This window comes from Lactuca saligna, chromosome 1 (genome assembly GCF_052625555.1).
Source record: "Lactuca saligna cultivar CGN05327 chromosome 1, ASM5262555v1, whole genome shotgun sequence".
Taxonomy (NCBI): domain Eukaryota; kingdom Viridiplantae; phylum Streptophyta; class Magnoliopsida; order Asterales; family Asteraceae; genus Lactuca; species Lactuca saligna.
The window spans coordinates 71,201,850-71,223,293 of record NC_136417.1 but is presented as its reverse complement, the minus strand read 5'-3'; the positions used below and the strand labels follow the sequence as shown (position 1 = coordinate 71,223,293).

General features: G+C 39.5%; 1 pseudogene; it reads right to left on the bottom strand.

The window, feature by feature from the left end:
* The window catches only part of LOC145008255 (uncharacterized), a 223,153-nt pseudogene that overhangs the window by 19,275 nt on the left and 182,434 nt on the right, over window positions 1-21,444 (bottom strand).

The following is a 21,444-nucleotide window of genomic DNA, read 5'->3' as shown; positions in this document are numbered from 1 at the left end:
GAGATCAAATACCATCCAGGCAAGGCTAATGTGGTAGCCGATGCCCTGAGCCGAAAGGAGTATTCAAGTCATCGTGTGAAGACTCTATCAATCACCATCCAATCCCATTTAGCCTCACAGATCAAGGAAGCCCAATTAGACGCATTGAAGCCGGAGAATGCCGCTAGTGAATCACTACGTGGAATGGAGAAGGAGCTCGAAATTAAAGATGATGGAACTCACTACTTCATGAATAGAATATGGGTTCCCAAAATTAGGGGATTAAGAGAGGTAATCATGCATGAAGCCCACAAGACGTGATATTCTATTCATCCGGGGTCAGATAAGATGTATTTGGATATTAAGAAACAATATTGGTGGCCTAATATGAAGGCAAAGATAGCCACTTTCATGGGCAAGTACCTTACTTGTGCCAAAGTGAAAGTGGAATACCAAAAGCCCTCGGGACTACTGCAACAACCAGTAATACCCGAGTGGAAATGGGAGAGGATTACCATGGACTTCGTGAAAAAATTACCCAAGACAACTTACGGGTTAGATGCAATATGGGTAATTATAGATAGACTAACAAAATCCGCTCATTTCCTACCAATAAAAGAATCCTACAAGATGGAAAAGTTGACCCAAATCTACATAAAGGAGTTTGTGAGACTCCATGGAGTGTCAGTATCTATTATCTTGGATCGAGATAGCAGATTCACTTCAAGATTCTGGCAATCTCTTCAGAAGGCAATGGGAACACAGCTAGATATGAGCACTGCCTACCACCCACAGACAGATGGTCAGAGTAAGCGTACCATCCAGACACTCGGGGATATGCTCCGAGATTTTGTGATTTACTTCGGGAAATCATGGAATGCCCACTTACCTCTGATCAAATTCTCGAGGCTCTTTATGGTCGTAAATGCAGATCGCCCCTATGCTGGCCCGAGGTGGGTGACACTCAACTAGAAAAAGGACAATCACCAGCCAGTGCTCTTACAGGACCCGAAATCATCCGTGAAACGACCGAAAAGATAATCCAAATCAAAGCTCAACTTCAAGCATCGCGATACCGACAGAAGAGTTATGCTGACAAGCGGCGAAAGCCATTAGAATTTCAAATCGGGGATCGTGTGTTATTAAAGGTCTCTCCTTGGAAGGGAATGACTCGCTTTGTGAAACGAGGAAAACTGAACTCGCAATACATTGGACCGTTCAAGATTCTTGCCCGGATTAGTCCAGTGGCTTACAAGCTGGCTTCCTGTCGAGCTCAGCAATGTACACCCTGTATTCCATGTCTCGAATCTGAAAAAGTGTCTATCAGATGAAACCCTTGTCGTTCCTTTGGAAGAGATTGAGATAAACGATAACCTCCGTTTTGTCGAAGAACCAGTCGAAATTATGGATAAGGAAGTGAAGCGTACAAAGCAAAGTCACATTCCGATTGTGAAGGTTCGATGGAATGCCAAGCATGGACCGGAATTCACACGGGAATGCGAAGATCAAATGAAGCAGAAGTACCCTCACTTATTTTTTCTTTCATAATCCTAGATTTCGAAAGAATTTTAGGACAAATTTCCCTCTAACGGGGGGATGATGTCACAACTGGCATTTTTAGCCAGGAAATTCTGTAATCATGTAAACATCATCTATGATCATATTTGTAACCCTAACTTGACACCATGCACTATGTTCATTCAATAACACCAAGTAAAGATCAAAACCCTATACAAAACACTTAAAATAGTCAATTAAGGATTTGAAACCCTAAAAATCCTGGTTTAAGTTCATTATTGGACTAGGATCTCCTTTATTGGGCCTAATAGACCAATGAGCTTCCAATTTGACAATTTTGGGCTTAGGGCCCTTAAATGGGTTCTAATTGGACCCACTTCCATGAAACTTAGCATTTTAGGCCATTTTGGGTCCAAAATAAATTGGTTTACCCTTAATGGGTCTTATTGGTCCATAACAACTCCAATTAACCCTAATGGACCATAAAATCCATTCTTTTATGCCATTTTGGGCCGTAAACTACCCTAAAGGCCCATTGGGCCGAAAAGTAATTAATTGGGCCTCATAATTTTGAGTAAAGACAAGTAAAGGCCCAAACTATTCCACCCTTTCTCTTAGCCCAAAATTCTCGACCAAAGATATATATATATATATATATATATATATATATATATATATATATATATATATATATATATATATATATATATATAAAGGTGATTATGCATGGGAGGAGGTAATGACACCTCATTTTTATTTTGAGGACAACCAAGTTATTTTCCTAGCATGTAACTAAGCAAGAAATTAGCCATGGAGTAATGACCAAATTGGTAACTCACCCTCTCTCTTTACTACCCTCGGCCGAGAGGCAAACCACACATACACATACTCCATTTTCAAACACTCTCAAATCTCTCAAGAACCCTCCTCCTACCACCAAGATTTTCGAGATTTTTGCATGTGTTCCAAGAAGATTCTTCACTAATATCATCAACCCATGGTAATATCTTGTACACTTAAGTTGGATTGCTTCATTCTTCAGCTAAATCACTCCATATCAACATCTATTTTGTGATTTTGCTTCCTAGAATTTCCTAAGTTCAAAATCCACTCAAGAAAGCTTGCTAGGATCAAAAATCTCTTCATCTCTTCTTTAAAACTGAAACATCAAAGCAAATGTGAGTTCATACCGCCCTTGTTTTCGGTTTTCATATGATTTTTGGGGGAGAATACAAGTAAAATGTGTAGATCTATGTGTTATATGCATGTCTTGTATGATTTCTTAGTTTATTTTGTAGAAATGTGTTAGATCTTAACATATCTCGACATATTAAGCAACATTGAGTAAAAATCCATGAACTAGGACACCTTATACTTCATATTATCATGTTAAAAGTATTTATATGTTTAAGATATAAAATTTAAAGTAAAAACCTTGTTAAGGGTCAAAACTGTCAAGAAAACAAAAGATAAGGGCAAAAAGTGACATTTACAGTTTTTAAAGGATCAAACAGGTCCTAATTGTATAAAAAGGGATTTTTAGGATAAACATTCTTTCCAAAGGGCCAAAAATGTAAATTTTAGCTTAATGGGCTTAATATTTGGGCCTCACGGTTTTGGGCCCAAATTTGAGAAAAAATGAAAGTTTTGGGATTAAAAATGTTATTTGACCAAAGTTTGAGTTATAAATGTAAATAAACCAAATTTAGGGGTGAAAATAACATTTATTTCTAAATTGGATCAAAAATATAACTTTTATAAAAATTAGGCCGAAAGTGTCATTTTTACAAACAAGGGGCTGAAAATGTAATTTTTTGCAAAACTGGGCCATAAATGTGAAAATATAATTTTTTAGACTAGATCCGTAAATTTCTAAACATTTGGGGCAAAACTACAATTTTTTTTATAAATTATGGACTAAAGTGTTATTTTTACAAAACTTTGGGCCTTAATTGAAAATTTGAGGCTTATTGGCCAAGAACGTCGTTTTTTACAAAAAAAAATGGCCTTTTTTTATAATGAATTTGGTAAACCTCGAGCTAAAACAACAACAAAACAATAACGAATTGACGAAATGCATCGATAACAATTTTATTGGGCCTAATATTCACATTACATGGCCAATGGGCCTTAAGGGCCCATTCAAGTGTATATTGAGTCCAATATTTTCTATGACATGTTTATTGGACCTTGCGACCCATTTACATGTTAATTTGAGCCTGAGCTATGAGTCACATGTTTTTTGGGCCTTGATGGTCCATTTACATGCCTTTTGGGCCTAAATTACCCTCTTACATGTTATTGGACCTTTGTGGTCCATTTACATGCTAATTAGTCCTGGACTGAAATGCACATGCTTAGTAGATCGTAACTATACCCTTACACAAGTATTGAACCTCATATACTTATATACATACCTTTGGATTTGAAAACATACAACATTCACGTAAACATTAACCATGGTGAAAAACATAACAAACATGAAAGGTTGAGAATCTAGTGAGACTTGTCGGTTGGCACCTCTGAGTGTACAATCGTAGTCTGTAGTTATAACAAGAGTTTCCTGGAGGGACAAAGGGAGTTTGTGTATAGATCTATACGGGGTGACCCCCACGCCTTAGTTCTTCGCTACAACTAGACTAGGCCAGTCTAGGGCGACAAAACCTTGAGCAAATAACGGCGTTTGGAATATGCCAAGACAGGCAATCTAGTCATTATCATGCATGGTTATAACGGCTCATATATAGATCCAATACCAATTTAACATTTTTTAGATTAACCCTTCGATTGTGTCAATACAAACACAACTTATCTGATGATACAAGAACCTCGACATTATTATAAATAAAAAAATATCGGATTTTCTGGGGACGTATTAATATTCAATTATCAGTTACTTACAATACAAAGAAATTTAAATTGCATTCATATATGTTACTACTATGAAATTCACACATGCATTTATACTCGATTTTCACATCATTTTCAGTCATTTTACAGAAAATATCGGATTTTCTGGGTTTTACAAAAGATGCAAAGACTTTTATTCAAACATACTTATGAACTCACCAACATTATATATGTTGACCGTTTTCAAAATAACTTGTATTCTCAGGTAATCGTTAAGTAGGAAGATTTACAAGTGTGTAGGGATTATTTTGTGTAACATTCACTCAGCGTACTATTAATACTTTGAATTTATGTAATTTATGACAATGCACTTGATGTGAACAATGTTTGTTGTTATATGTAATGTTGGTGATGAATGTGTTATGTTTCATGTATATTCATTGTGATGATAATTCAATTGTTAGTCACATGATCCCCCAGACGTTTCCGCCGTCTGGTTCGGGGGTGTGACATACGTGCATGTGTCCCCCGTATCCAATGCCCCTCTACGCCCCGCGTACGCCAAGGCTACATCCAGGGTACGTCTTCTGGGCAGCCTAACTATTCGGCCCACTCGCTAATGACTCACTCAAAATAGTCCATCTCTTTAATACTTAGCCTAACAATTAATTAAAGAAATATTAAATAACTATTAACTCAAGTGACTGTCGTTACATACATCTAATCATACAGTTATATTAGCAAGACTCACAAAGGCAACAAGCACATACAGGCGTATCAACAAGTGTCACAAAGACAACTATCATCCTACAAACATAATACAATGGGTCGACAATGGTGCCTTCGACCCACGAGTATAATGAAGAGAGCCACTAGAACTATTCAAAAGGAGCCTAACATCTACCTTAGCAACAAAATAGCCCACCCAAGCTTCCTAAGGCATAACCGAAACGAATCCTTAGTTAAATACTCATTTCTATCCAATTTTGACCAAAAGTCAAACTAGTTAAAAAGACAACAGTCAAAGCTAAGATTAGAATTGCCAACAACAATCCTCCACATCGTGGCCTTCCTTGGCCACATCGTAGGCACAAAATGCCAAAACAGTCGCCAAGTTTCCTTCATCTATATTAATAAGAAATAATAATAAATTTGGAATTAATAAGAAATTAATTGGAATTAAATTTAGGATTAATTTAATTAATTAAAAGTGCAGAAACTGTTTGGTTATTTATTGAAAGTTAAAAGATGAAAACTCTAGAATCCCATGGGATGGGGGTGAACAAAATCTGGCTAGGAATAACCTAGAATTTTCGTTCATGAGGCTTAGGATAAGAAGATAAGGCAGCTTGATTATTATATTAATTAATCTATGTCTTATCCAAAAAACCCTAGCTTTGGCCTCAAGTTTCCTTCAACTATATAAACCCCTCCATGGCTCTTATTATTTTCATCCAAATACTTCTTGACTTCATAGAGCCAAAATTTTGCTCTAGCCTCTTCTCCCCTCAAGTCTTTTTCCTACTAGGGTTTTGGGTTCAAGATATTAGAGGCATCCATTCCATTGGTACTAGCTTTCCAAGATCTAGAAGAAGGATCCTACTTTGATTGTTTACTATAATAATCAAAAGGTATGTATCCCAAATTTTATATTGTTTTGGTCAAAAATTGACTAAATGGATATCAACCAAGGTGTATGAGAGGCTGTGGTGTTGTGAATAATGTGGGTACCGAATTGAGATAAAAATAACAAGAGTGGTTTACAAGGAAAGCCCTTGATCCTTATTAGGATCTCCGACATAAAACCTTGGGAGTTGATAATGATCACCTGCCTTGAGAGTTTTATTGATTGAAAATAAAGATTATAAAGATGAATGTGCGAAAAACAAGTATAAGTATCATAGTTCTGCAAAGTTTTGTGTGTAGTGTGATGAATGTAGGTGTTTTTTATAGTATAAAGCTATTAACAATAAGTCCAGAAATTTAGGGGACCTTTGAGATCAACTTATAGACGTTACTTGACTTGGTCTTCCGGGTCTTTTGCATGGTCATGATGAATATTCGTTGAGAATAAGTCTTTGGCTGACTATTCTGCACATGTGAGAGAAATAACAAAGCACATAACCGTAATAAATGTTAAGAGAATAAATAATAGTTAGGATCCTGAAGTATATTTGAGGATCCTAAGTTTAAGGATCCTGAATGTAATTCTGGGATCCTAGCCCTGACAATTGCCCCAAAATTATTCCTGCAAAATATTTTGGAGTTAGTTTGCTGAAATTTAAAGGGATAATTTAAAAATAAAAAAGAAAATGAAAGTGATAAAGGGTTTTGAATTTCAAACACCAACAGATAGAATTTATTCATTCAAAAACCATCATTAACTAGTCTAACCGACCTTTCTCTTTCTTTTGCCATTATCATAAATAGAAGCAATCGATTATAGTTATTCTTCCTTGCATCTTTTAGCTTTCATTCGAGGGTTTATCAGTCATCTTTGAAGGTATTATTCTCACTTCTTCTTCTTAGTTTTCTTTTTAATGATCATGGGCCAAAAAATGACCATCTTTCATTTGAACATTCTCGCCCCTCCCGAGGATGATTTTATCAATCAAAAGATTCTATCATGCGATGAGATATGTTCTTTCGATGACAGTGACATCGAATCATTGAAATCATCTGATGCTTTCCCCGATGATGTTGTTTTCAAACCCTTCAACCTGAAGTATTAACCTGATTTTGTTTCCTCCTCTTGGGTCTGCTTCCCCAAATACCCCTTTTCTATAGGTTTGAAGTGTCCTTTTTCTGGAATCACCTCCAAATTCTTCGAGGTCACTAAAGTCTCTTTCATCCAGGCCATGCCTATTGTTTGGAGGATCTTGTTTTAGGTCGATTAATTGAACCAATCCAAAGACCTAGACATAGGTTTGGCTGAGTTGGATCATGTGTATGATCTTACTACCTTTGGAAGCTCCCGTTTTCTTCTCAGACTCAAATCTCACAAGTCCCCTGTCGTTCTGAAAACAAAACATAATGACGGAGCATGGAAAGAAAAATACTTCTTTGTGAGGCATGATTCGATCCTTGGTGGGGATTCTCTGTTGAAGGCTTGGGTTAAAAGGGTAGGAATATTTTATTCTTGTATTGAGGATCTTGGATATCTTTGGGCCCCTCAGTGATTTGGTGTTGAGCCATGACTAAATTCATGTGTTCAATTAAAAGTCTTATGACGTCATCACAAATCAGAAAATTGGGAAACAAAATTTTGGATAATGGGATGGATTCTAATCCATGTCTCAAGTCTATATGATATCTAGAAGAACGGACGAATATTTGATCACTTATCTTAGGACCAATGTCTGTTTAGTTCAGAGTTCGGTAGTTGCTATGGAAGCACTCTTTGTTGTCTATTTTAGAAGTTATACTGGTAATTGTAATTATAGACTTATATAAGTGGGAGACTATTGGATTAGGTGTGTAAGCCAATAACTGAATCAGTATATACTATTAGCAAAGTCCTTTTGGGTTGCCATCAAACCTAGTAATTGAAAAGGATGACTTTTAGAGAGAGAGAGAGAGATAGAGAGAGACTGATTTATTAATTTATTATGTTAATAATAAATTAATTAGAAATCAAAATAAGTAATTTATTAATATATTGTGAAAATATTATATTAATTAGAAATAGTAACATTTAATTAAGAATTAATTAGAATTAATTTTGGGATTAATTGGATTAATTAAAAGTGCAAAGGTTAAAGTGCAATTGTTTAATAGATAAACAAGAGAGGTTCCAGAACCTTCCTTTGAAGGGGTGGATGATTTCTAAGGTATTCTAGGGCATCTGGAATATTCCTTGCAGATAAATAGGAAGCTGGATAATTACTAATGTGACTTGATATTATTTTATTCATTTAAGGGTTATCTAGGGTTTCCAAGTTGCACTATAAAAGGCACCCTTGGCTTTGGATTTTCAACCACTCCTCTTATACAAGAGATACCCAAAATTCTATCTCTCTTCAAGTCTTCTAGTTGCTAGGTTTGAGTGTGAACCATCAGGCACAAGATTTCTGGTGCTTGCTACCAATAGCTTTAAAGAAGGATTTAGATTTGTTTACTATAACAAATCAATAGGTGTGTAATCTTCCTTTATGAATTCTAATTTCAAGAATTTTTTAGGGTGATAATTCATAGTATGTTGCCTTTATGTGAAATGCATAGATCCCCTTAGGTTACATGTTCCATGATCATTTATTTGTTAAATGATTTTCCACTTAGTGCATTGTTATTGTAACCTATGTTTTCCATCACCTGCTAACTACAAGGAAGAAATCGTAGGCCCTGAGGCTGCTAAATGGAAGGAGACAACAAACAGTGAGATTCAATCAATGTATGATAATCAAGTGTGGAACCTGGTTGATCATATTCCTGGTTAAAAGACAGTCGGGTGCAAATGCATCTTTAAGAAGAAGGTCGACATGGATGGGAAAGTAAACACCTATAAAGCTAGGTTGTTTGCGAAGGGCTTTACTTAAACCCATGGGATTTACTATGATGACACATTTTCACCAATAGCTAATATAAAGTCTATTAGGATCATGCTTGCCATAGTTGTATTTTATGATTTTGAAATTTGGCAGATAGATGTTAAAACCACTTTCGTTAATGGGAAACTATACGAGGACATCTACATGAGTCAGCTGGAGGGTTGTGAACATGCCAAGTTTCCTGATAGGGTGTGTAAGAATGAGAAATCTATTTATGGATTAAAACAAACATCTCGCAGTTGGAATCTTTGCTTCCATGAGAAAGGCAAAGAGTTTAGGCTCTCTAGAAGTGAAGACGAGTCCTATGTATGTGTCAAATCTAGTGGGAGTATAGTGACTTTCCTAGTCTTGTATGTTGATGACATATTCCTTATAGGAAATGACATTCCAACCTTGCAATAAGTTAAGTATTGGCTTAGTAAGTGTCTCGCTATGAATGATTTAGGGGAAACGTCATATATTATGGGAATAGGGATTCATCGAGATAGAAATAATCGTCTTGTTGGTCTTAGCCAGAGTACATATTTGGATTAAATACTAAAGCGATTCTGTATGGAGAATTCAAAGAAAAAGGAATTTCCCATTCATAGTACTATCAAGTTGAGTAAGACTCAAAGTCCAAGTACTGATGAAGAGGTAGCTAACATGAGTCAAGTCCCACATGCTTCGGCTGTAGGATTAATCATGTATGCAATGACCTATACTCACCCTAATGTGTCTTATGCTTTGAGCGTGGTTTGTTGATTTTAGGGAAATCCTGGTAAAGCCCATTAGATTGCGGTGAAGAATATTCATAAGTATCTGCGGAGAACGAAAGACATGTTCCTAGTTCTTGGAAGTAGTGATACATTATGAGTAAGTGGTTACAGTGACGCCAACTTTCAAACATATGGGACAAATTTTGTTCGCAGTCTGGCTGGGTATTCTTACTGAATGGAGGAACGGTTACTTGGAAAAGTTTCGAGCACGACATAATGAGTGATTCCACATGTGAGTTTGAGTACACTGCAACGAGTGAAGCATCAAAGGAAGCCGCTTCACTGAAGAACTTCATCGAAGGTCTTAGAGTCATTCCAACTATTCAGGAACCCATAGAACTGTTATGTGATAATGAAGGCGTGGTTGCTTTGACAAAAGAACCAAAGGATTATGGTAGATCAAAGCATATCAATAGAAAGCACCATTACATTCGACATCAGATAGAACAAGGACACCTTCTGGTGAAGAGAGTATCATCAGAAGATAATGTTGCAAATCCTTTCACAAAGGCTCTGAGCAAAGTTAAACACTACCAGCATGCTAGAAGCATAGTCCTAAGATACGATATTAGTTTTAGTAGTTAGGTGATATGTTCGAAACTCGTAACAAAATAAATGTAATTAATATACTGAATGAATAATAGAGAATTTGTTGGGCCGAAGATTATTTTGAAGATTGCGTCTTTTGGGCTCGATAGTATTAGTCACTTTGTATTCCGGTTTGGGCCTGTCCAACCGAGAACCTTTTATGTTTTGTATATAAGTTTACGCTTGCATGCATATTAGGTTAACGATTTGAGAGATTAAGAAATTAGCGATTCATCTAGAGCATAACAGGTTTCTTTAATCGTTCTTGTAACCTACCAATCCTCTACAGTTGATTTTCTAAATCGAGCTCTTCTGAGGATTTTGTTTAATCATTCGACACGTTTGATTCCTTCTTGACTTGTTCTTATTATTGCGTTCATACAGTTTTATATTTACATACTTGTTCAAGATCTAATCGATCTTTATAGATTAAAGGTTGGTATAATCGCATCAATTGGTATCAGAGCAGGAGGCTGTGTAATCAATATACATCTTTTCTGTGAAAAAGATTTCCATTAGGGTTTTTCCGCAATTATCAATATTTATTGAGTCGTCATCTCTTTATTGACGTATCTTGATATTTATTGTTTTGCCCTAATCTGCTTTATCACAAGTCTGGTCTTTGAACAGGTTTTTACGATCATAATGGACGCAACGCAATCAAACCCTATTAATATTTCCAACAGCATCGGTTCGACGACAAAGATTCCAATCTTATACACCCATGACTATGAAGTATGGGCGCATCACTTTGAAGACTACGTGATTGGATCGGAGGATAATGGGTATCTCATATGGGAAGCCATCATCAATGGACCGTTTTCTCATTCTGCAACGTCCAGAATCATTAAGACACAAAAGGAGTATAATGATCTGCTAAAGGACGTGAAGGATATTGCACAAGATGAAAAGGACAAATTCCAGTGCAATATTAAGGCGTTAAGGTTGATCAGATTCGCCCTTCAGTCCGACACATTCAGGTTGGTCAACTCCTGCACGACGGCAAAGGAAGTTTGGGATAGACTTCGTGAACTGTATTCCACAGACGAGGATCTTGAACATTCTATTCAAAATTTTCTTTTATCTGAGTTTGGAGAATTCAGGCAAGGGGCCGAAGAAACCGTGACCCAGACGTTTGATCGCTTCAATCATCTTCTCAGCAAGATGATCAAACACGATATTGAAAGGAAGCTTATCGAACAGAAGGTTACTTTCTTGAATGGTCTGAGGTCTGAATGGAGAGCAAGGGTTTCTACAGTCAAAGCCCATGAGCAGTTTAAATCATATTCTTTGGCGAAACTGGTGGGTATTCTCAAGTCCCAAGAGAAGATTGTGCTGCAAGAAAAGAACGTCGTTTCTAGTCTCGGTTCGTTGGCCCTCCTATCTAAAAGTAAAGCTGCGATGGAGGATGAAGACCTTAACTTGGAGGAATATGACCTCACGTCTGAGGATTATGCCATGATGGTGTCCAATCCCAAGAGGTTCATAAAGAAGAGATTCCCCAACAACAAAAACCGAAACTGGCAGGGGAGTTACAGCTCTGAAAAAGTGAACAATGAACCGAAGGCTGACGAGCCCAAGAAGGAACCGAAGGTGGATGGCGATTCCGGAGTAAGCTGCTTCTACTGTGGTGGGAAAAACCACTATGCTAAGGACTGTGTCCTTAAGAAGATGGCTGAAAAGGATGATGGAAATGAAGAGGAAGCCATGTTGCAGAAAAGACTGGACGAGTTGAGAAAGAAGAAGTCTACCGCTAACCCTTCTATTAATGCTCTCATTGTGCAGGGTTCGGTTAATGATGACGAGTTCGGTAGCACGGAAGTTTGGTCTACCGACTCAGAAGACGATGAAGTGAGGAAGCCTACCCATGGAAAGGCTTATGTGGCTAAGGAGGAAAGCAGTGGAGGAAGATGCTTCATGGTGACTGACATATCCCAAATGAGGGGATACAACACCGATGGAGGAAGCAATGGACCGAAGGTACAGGAGGACATGTGCTTTACGGCCAAACCACTCAGCCAACAGTTCAATGAGCTCGATGAACTGATAAAGAAGGTACAATCTGTTTTTATTTCATCCAAAGTACCACCATCCTCATATGAGAAAGAACTAAAAAATGTTAATTCAAGAATTTCTCATCTGGATAGTAGCTTAACTCAAACTCATGTCACCAATTCTAACCTAACTGATCAATTAAGCAGGGTGGCGTCGAAGAGTGAGGAGCGGAGAATGTGGATCGAGTTAAAGGAGTCGGAATTAGTTAAAGTTAAAGATGAAAACATTTATTTGCAAAGAGACAATTTAAAATTGTTAAAACAGAGGAATGTTTTTTGTTTAATTGCTAAACGTTTGTATTCTAATATTACTCAGCTTCACTTGGATTGTGAAATAGGCCATAAGATCCATCGCATGATTTTGCCCTTCCTAGAGTTTAAGGAGGATGAAATCGATGCCGAAGCCTACAATTGTGAGAGTGTGATATCGTCTGATGATGTCAATCCGACCTACATGTATGGACTGGACAAAATTGAGTCCTTCACTAAATCCAAGGACCACAAGGACATGCTTAAAAACCTTTTGGATGAAAATGACAGACTTAAACTGAGAACCGAAACCATGCAAAAATCTGACTCTTTAAACACCAACGTAAGCTCAGAAAACAAAATTGATGTTGAAAATGCATCTGAGCTTAACGAGGACGAAAACATGAGTGAAATTTCTGTAGAGGACACGGTTGACTGCTCAGAATTTATTAAAAACGAACCTGAAAACCACAAGAATCTTATTTCTGAAAATTCAGTGGAGTTCGCTCAATTGTCCCATCAAAAGTCCCCAATATTAGTTGAGAAATCAGTTGTGTATCAAAAGGTCAGGACCACTCCGAATCAAATTTACAAGGTGACAGGAGTAACCGAACATCAAACAGCTGAACTCACAGGTATTGTTAACGAAGACAATGCTGATGGCTGGGATGAGTACTTCTGGGAAGCTCCAATAGATAATGCAAACGAAACCATTGGTTTATCTGAAAGAACCTCCTGGAAGAGCAAAGGAAGATACATACCTGAACCCTTGAATAAGCCGGACAATTTCGATGAGCCAAGCACCAGTGGTACGAAAGATATTCCTCAGGAGGATGATCGTTCGGCAAAAGAAGACGCTACCTCTGCTCCTTCGACTCAAAGTAAAACTCCTACAGTTCAAAAGGAACCAGCCAAGGAGACACCGAAAACGAAAGCGAATGTTCATCATCAACCTAAACAGACGAGGAATAGGAAGAGAGAAAGGAACCATAGATACAGGAAGAACCTTTCAGAAAGGAAACAATTCTGGCATTCCCAGAATGCATACTTCTCACACCAAGACAAGAATCTGAAGTATGAAAATAATCCTGTAGGAAAGCCTAAAAGTCACAACAACCGAAAGCCAAGGTTCGGTTCACAAGAAAATATCAACCGAAGGCAAAGGTTCGGTTCTGAAAAAGACTCCAACCGAAACCAAAGGTTCGGTTACAAGGACAGCTCAAACCGAACACAAAGGTTCGGTTCTGAAGTCAAAAGAAAACAAGACTCTAAGATCGGTCCCCATAACGATCAAAAGCAAAAGGGTCATCTAGAGTCTCCAGCCAGGAAGTCCTCTCAATACAAACCCTCTCATTCTAATTCTTCTCGTTCTTCTAACTCTTCTACTTCCACCGATTCATCTCCATCTTGCTCTAAAGCCAATTCCCCTTTTTCTCAAAAATCTCATTCGTCAGCTGAACAAAAGGGAAAGCAGAAGGTCAATGAATTCAAACCAGAGTCCAAACCGAGCACACCCAACCTAACAAAATAAAAGTTTTTACCATTAAAAGGAAAGATGAAACAACTCTTATAAAACGAACATATCTAGTTGACATCTCTCTTACTGTTCCCGTTCCCATGAAAAGCTCATGTGGACCCAAGAAACTTTGGGTTCCTAAATCTGCCTAATTTTTGCAGGTTATAAGTGACGAGCAGTTCGACGAAGAATGGTACATCGATAGTGGCTGCTCACGTCACATGACAGGGAGGAAAGAGGAGCTTAGGGAATACAGATCTCTTGAAAATGGTGGCAACGTCAAGTTTGGAAATAATTCTTTCGGCACCATAAAGGGATACGGGATGATAACAAATGGGGACTTTACTATAAGGAAGGTGGCTTATGTGGAAGGACTCCAACACAACCTCATTAGTGTATCTCAGCTTCTTGGAGGTATAGGTCTCAAAGTCTCATTCGATGATGAAGGTTCTGAAATCATAGAGAAAAGGACAAAGAAAATGATTCTCAAGTCAGAGCGAAAGGGTGAAATGTTTCCCTTAAACCTTAAACCCATCAAAGGAAACCCAGCTATATGCTTGTTATCAAAAGCTCAATCCGACGAAAGCTGGTTGCGGCACCGAAGGCTCTCTCATCTCAATTTTAAAGATATCAACCGACTTGTCACTGGAGGTCATGTTAGGGGTCTTCCATTGCTCAAGTTCGACAGAGATCATTTGTGTGCTGCATGCGAAATGGGGAAGCAGAGTCGTCAAAGTCACCCATCTATAATCAACACAAAAGTTATTGAACCACTCGAATTACTTCATATCGATTTATGTGGTCCTTCATCTATCGAAAGCATCGATGGTAGCAAGTATATTCTTGTTATTATTGATGACTTTTCACGATTTACATGGGTATTCTTTCTAAAGCTTAAATCTGAAGCGACTCAAAAGCTGAAAGTGTTTATCAAGCAAATTGAAGTACATCTCAAGAAGGTTGTTCGCAACATCAGGAGCGACAATGGTCTTGAATTCAAGAACAGGGAGTTTGAAGAGTTTCTTGCAGAAAAGAGAATTAGTCACAATTTCTCAGCTCCCTACACACCACAACAGAACGGAATAGTTAAAAGACGAAACCGATCTTTGTGTGAAGCTGCCCGAACTATGCTAAGTTTCGCTTCCTTACCTCTTTATTTTTGGGCTGATGCTATTTCGGCTGCTTGTTTTACACAGAACAGGTCCTATCTCAACAAGCGATTCACGCTCACACCATATGAGATACTAAACAACAGAAAGCCCAATGTGAAATTTTTCCATGTGTTCGGCTCAAGGTGTTTCATCTTTAACTCTAAAGAACACCGCAACAAGTTTGATGTCAAAGCCGACGAGGGAATTTTTCTGGGTTATTCGCTCACATCCAAGGCATACAGGGTCCTAAACAAGCGTTCGAGAAGGATTGAATAGACATACTATGTGACCTTTGACGATAGCTATGTCAAGAAGCTACAGGCCAAAGAAGACACCGCTGGGGAAATCTTTCCTCTAACTGGCCAGGTCACAGTCTCGGTCGCCAATTTATACGACAAATTTCTAGAGCTCTTTGACGAACCGGAGAAAGCTTCACTCTCTGAAGCAGGTGCAGCAGACAACAAAGTTGATAATATGAAGCAGATTGTCGAAGATGCTGCAAGAAAAATGCAGGAAGGAGAATCGACCACTAATGACTCTCCATCCAACAACGCTTCAGTCGAGGGGGAGCCAAATTCTCATGTCGAGGGGGAGCCAAGCTCACAAGTCCAGGGGGAGCCAAATTCTACAACATCAACCGAAGGTCCTTCATCAACCGAAGGTGCTTCTCCAACCGAAGATACCTCTCCAACCGAAGGTGCTTCAACGCCTGGAAGCTCAGCACCACAAGAAACACCTGAACCTCATGTTTCTTAAAGCTCATCAATTGAGGGGGAACATAATGATATGACACTCGATTACGACAGCCAATCTGAGCCAGAAGAAATGATTAATGCTGAACTAGACCCAACCTTTGATCCGAATTACCCTCCTCTTGTCAAATGGACCAGAGATCATCCTATCTCTCAAGTAGTTGGTGATGTATCTGAAAAAGTTCTGACCCGATCACAACTGAAGGCAAAACAGACATCCTTATTTTCAAAGGTTGAGTTTTGTATGTTTAACTCATTCGTATCAAAAGTTAAACCGAAGACAGTTAACACTGCCTTAGATCACTCTGATTGGGTTCAAGCAATACAAGACGAACTGAACGAATTTGAAAGGAACAAAGTCTGGCGCCTCATTCCAACTCCTCCAGATGCTTCGGTTATTGGTCTCAAATGGGTTTTTAGGAACAAAATGGACAAGGAAGGTAATGTTATCAGGAACAAGGCTCATCTGGTGGTAAAGGGATACTGTCAGGAGGAAGGGATAGACTATGAAGAGACTTTCGCTCCAATAGCTAGGCTAGAATCTGTTAGAATATTTCTGGCTTATGCTGCTCACAAAAACTTTGAGGTTTTCCAAATGGACGTCAAGTGTGCATTTCTCAATGGAGAACTCGAAGAAACTGTGTATGTGGAGCAACCTCCTGGGTTCGTGAACGAAAAGCATCCAAATCATTGCTATATTCTGGATAAAGCTGTGTACGGCCTCAAACAAGCTCCGAGATCCTGGTATGAAACGCTTACAAAATTTTTAAAGATGTCTAAATTTAAACAAGGTTCGGTTGACCCAACCTTCTTTCGCAAAAAGGAAGGTAACCACCTTATGATAGTTCAAATTTATGTCGATGACATCATCTTTGGCTCCACGAATCCCAGCTTAACAGCTGAATTCAGAAAGCTGATGGAGACTAAGTTTGAAATGAGCTCAATGGGTCCTATTAACTTTTTCCTTGGTTTAAACATAAGACAGGGACCCGAAGGCATCTTTATTAATCAGGAAGCTTACACGAAGACTCTCCTAGCAAAGTTTGGCATGATGGGAGACTCAAAAGTCAAAGTGCCAATGGCATTCGGCACCAAGCTTACCCCATCTCTAGACAAACCGGCTGTCGATATCATGCTCTATCGTCAAATGATTGGCTCTCTGATGTATCTAACTGCTAGCAGACCTGATATCATGTTTTCTGTGTGTTATTGTGCTCGATTTCAGGCAAACCCACGCGAACCTCACATGCTTGCAGTGAAGAACATCTTACGCTATCTCAAGCAAACCACTTCCTTAGGTCTATGGTATCCATCCAACTCAGGCTTCTTTGTTCAAGCCTATTCTGATGCTGACCTTGGAGGATGTGGACTCGACCGAAAAAGCACAACTGGTGGCTGCCAATTCCTCGATGGGAAGTTAGTTAGCTGGCAGTCTAAGAAGCAAACCTGTGTGTCACTATCTACTGCTGAAGCGGAATACATTGCCGCTGCATCCTGCACATCACAAGTGATTTGGATCCAGAGTCAACTTCGAGACTATGGACTCAATATGAAGAAGATCCCACTATATTGTGACTCTGAAAGTGCAATTAGGATCTATCATAACCCAGTGCAACACTCTAAAACCAAACACATAGCACTGAGGTATCACTTCATCAAAGATCACGTGGAAGATGGAAACGTCGAAATACACTTTGTTAGAACCACTGATCAATTGGCCGATGTCTTCACCAAAGCACTTCCTGAAACGACCTTCAATAAAATTCTACAAGGCTTGGGTATGATGGTTGCAGAGTCGGTCCCAAATCCTCAAATCTCTATTTAAGAATCAAGAACCGAACGAGACAGACCGCTCTGTTGCTCTCTGCTCTGGCGCTTTAACGGAACCGAAACAACCAGACCGCTCTGTTGCTCTCTGCTCTGGCGCTTTAACGGAACCGAAACAACCAGACCGCTCTGTTGCTCTCTGCTCTGGTGCTTTAACGGAACCGAAACAACCAGACCGCTCGGTCTCTCTCTGCCCTGGTGAAATAAAGGAACCGAAGCAACCAGACCGCTCGGTCTCTCTCTGCTCTGGTAAAATAAAGGAACCGAAGCAACCAGACTACTCGGTCCCTCTCTGTCCTAGTAATTTAAAGGCACCCACGCAAACAGCACGCTTGGTCTCTCTCTGCTCTAAGGATTTACTGAACCGAACGAGATAGACCGCTAAGTTCTTCTCAATTCTGAAATTGTCACCGAAATACACAGATCGATCAGTCTATCTCTGCTTCCTAATTTTTTATGTTGTATCATTTTATCTTTCTGTTTTTATTTATTTTTCAGAAAATTCCAAAATTCCAAAAACATTTTCTCTTTCTATTTTTATTTATTTTTCAGAAAATTCCAAAATTACAAAAACACTTTATCTTTCTGGTCGGTGTACGTTTTGCACAGGTGCATACAAGCATCTCTTTCTGTAGTGTTTACCCCGGTATGTTTTATCTTTATCAGACTAGTTAGACGTCCCTAGAAGCATGCTGTTGTATGTTGTCGCAAGCCTCTATGACCTCGAGCATGCCTTAATGATTCGATCAATACCTATCGTTTCTTCCTAATCAGGCTACTTTCTCACACTCGGTCTAGAGCTACCTTACTTTACTCATCTGAAACATGAGTTGCTCTGCTTTGTCCCTATTCTATAGCAGAAGGTACGTTCGGTCTCTTACCCATCTCCTTATCTTCTTCATTTACATTCGATTCCCCAAAGTAACCCTTGATGCTTTCGGTCTTTACCACTGAGGCTTATGGTTTCACAACATCTGTGTTTATGATCTTGGATTCGTTTACCACGGTCTAAGTGAAACCCAAAATCCAATACCTGAAATGAATTGACGGTGAGTGATAAACTCAAGCTATTACTTGGAAATCTCATTTTCCTTTTGCGTGATCTTTTATGAAATTGTCTCCACCTAAGACATTTCTTCCCAAAGAGGTCCAGTTTATTTTTTCTTTGAGATTTCTATCTATACCATTCACGTCACGAAATACTTCCCTCCTGCCTGTTCAACAGATCACATCGATCTCACAGGTATCTCTACCAACACTCATTTTTATTTTAAGACTTGATGTTCGGTTTGAGTTCAGCCACCCTTCAGCCCATTATCAAAAGATGCCTTTCATTGTTTGTTAAAAGACAACTGATCGTATTTCTCGGGAAACCACTCAAGCACTTCAGGTCACTCTTGGCCTTGAAGGAAGCGATTCTTGCCCGGAATCTTCCGCTTTCTGTCTTCTTAATAGACAACACTCACATCCCAAACACCTTTGATTTATTTCTTTATCTTTCACACTCTTATGCACAAGAATTTCAAACGGTACAAAAAATGATTTGGGCGCGTGCAATTGATTCCTTTCACACCCACGTGTGCTGACATATTCCTGGGATACACCATAACTTACAATCGCACTTTTTCAGGCGACGTTTTGGTTTCTTCATCATCACAATTTTCTCTCTCCTGTGAACGGTATAAATAAGGGGGGATCGTGTTATTTGGCATTTACCTCTCACGAATTCTCTCTCTGAAAAAGTTTTAACTGTTCATCTTCTTCCACAACTCAACAATGGCGACTTCTTCTTCAACACAAGATCAAACTGCCTCCTCTTCTCTGCTCTCAATCAAACCTAATCAAAATTTGATTATAGAGATGACGCCATTCTTATATGACTCCTACATGCTACACGTGGTGGAATGCCTCAAATATTCCCCATTGGTGTTGGCACTCACGCAAGTGGAGGCCGTACCCATGTCCCTGCTCTCCCAAGTCTACACAACGGCCAACTACAACAAACATAAGGACCGTATCTTCTTCACCATTCACGACAAGAAAACCTCGGTGTCCAAAACACGGTTTTGCTCCCTTTTAGGGCTTGCCGTCGACTCCTCCGTTATCTCACCGGATTTCATCACCACTGTGCAACTTTTTTCGATGATGTATGAAATGGGGTATACGGATGTTCTTACCACCATTGCCAAAGTCAAGAAATCCTGTCTTCCGTCTCAGTGGAACGGATTGCTTACCCTTCTTATTAAGGGTTTAGCGGAGAGATGTGGTGGTTCTGACACCACAAGCAAAGGGTTTCTGACCATCATGTATGGTCTTTACAACGGCATCAATCTAGATTATGGCTCCATAATCTGGGCTCAAGTCGTTCAGAGTCTCAACACAACTGCCAGGTACTCCGAGATCTCATGCGGCAGGTTTTGGACGCTTATCACCAGAAGGGCCATGGATTCCCTTGACATCCCGGTAATGAAGGATGCTCTTACGGCTTCAATTGCATCTTACCACACCAAGAAGATCATAGTCTCCGATCCAAGTAAGTTTCTTCACTATGGATTGATCCCTGAGTCCATGTATAGGTGCGTCACGCCACACAGCAAAATCATGGCTGACTACAGCACCAGAACACCCTTGCCTCCTAGGGTTCTGTCCGAGGAACAACGTGCTGCTCTTGATGCCCTCGATCAACCTGCCAACCGTGGCAAGAGGGCAAGCAAAAAGGAGAAAGCATAAAAGAAAGAACCTGAACCGAAGAAGGAGAGAAAGAGAAGATCCTCCAAACGCAAGTCTGAGGCAGAGGCACCTTCTCAATCCAAATCCAAAAAGGTCAAGAAGATGGCTAAAAGAGCCAAAGGGTCTCCTTCTTCTGAATCTGCTCCATCACACACAGAGGCTGCTGCTCCTCAAACCGAAACAACACCTGTTCAGTCTCCTCAACAACCATCTTCTCCAGCGGGCACTCATCTACCCTCTCCACCAGCATCTCCTCAAATTCCCAAATCAACCTCTCCACCTACATCTCCCCAACTTACCAAATCACCCACTCCTCCTACTTCTCCAAAAATTCCAACCCCACCCCAATCACCCACACAGAAGGTCACACTTTCTGTTCCTATAACCATCCCTCCAACAACAACAGAACCTACCATTCCCCTCTCTGTTCCTCATCCTTCATCCTCTATCTCCACGCCTATTATCACCGAATCTTCCCAACCACCAGTAACGGTCAATGTATCTGATACAGGGGCTGCTACTGTGGTTGAAACCCCGGTCATCAACCTTCCCCCATCTCCTTCCCCACCCTCCAACTCCGGTGCTACCTTGGGGGCGATGATGAAGAGTTCGACTCTATCTATTATAGCCCCTACCGGATTCCTACAGACACAGATGTCGATACCCCTGTTTCTAGTCAGCAGATTCAGGAAATTCACGCCAAACTTGATAGTCTGCTGGCTGATAATAAAGCCTACGGGGGTGTTGTGCTCAAAGCCTTCATTGAGTCTGCGATCAAGACGTACACTGACGCCTTGGATCGTTCAACTGACGCCATAGATAACTCAGCTGCTTCATGCTCAAAAGCCACCAAGGAAGTTTCTGAGGTTGTTCACACAACTCAGATCTTTCTTGATTCTCTAAAAGCTCACGCTGACTCTAGTGC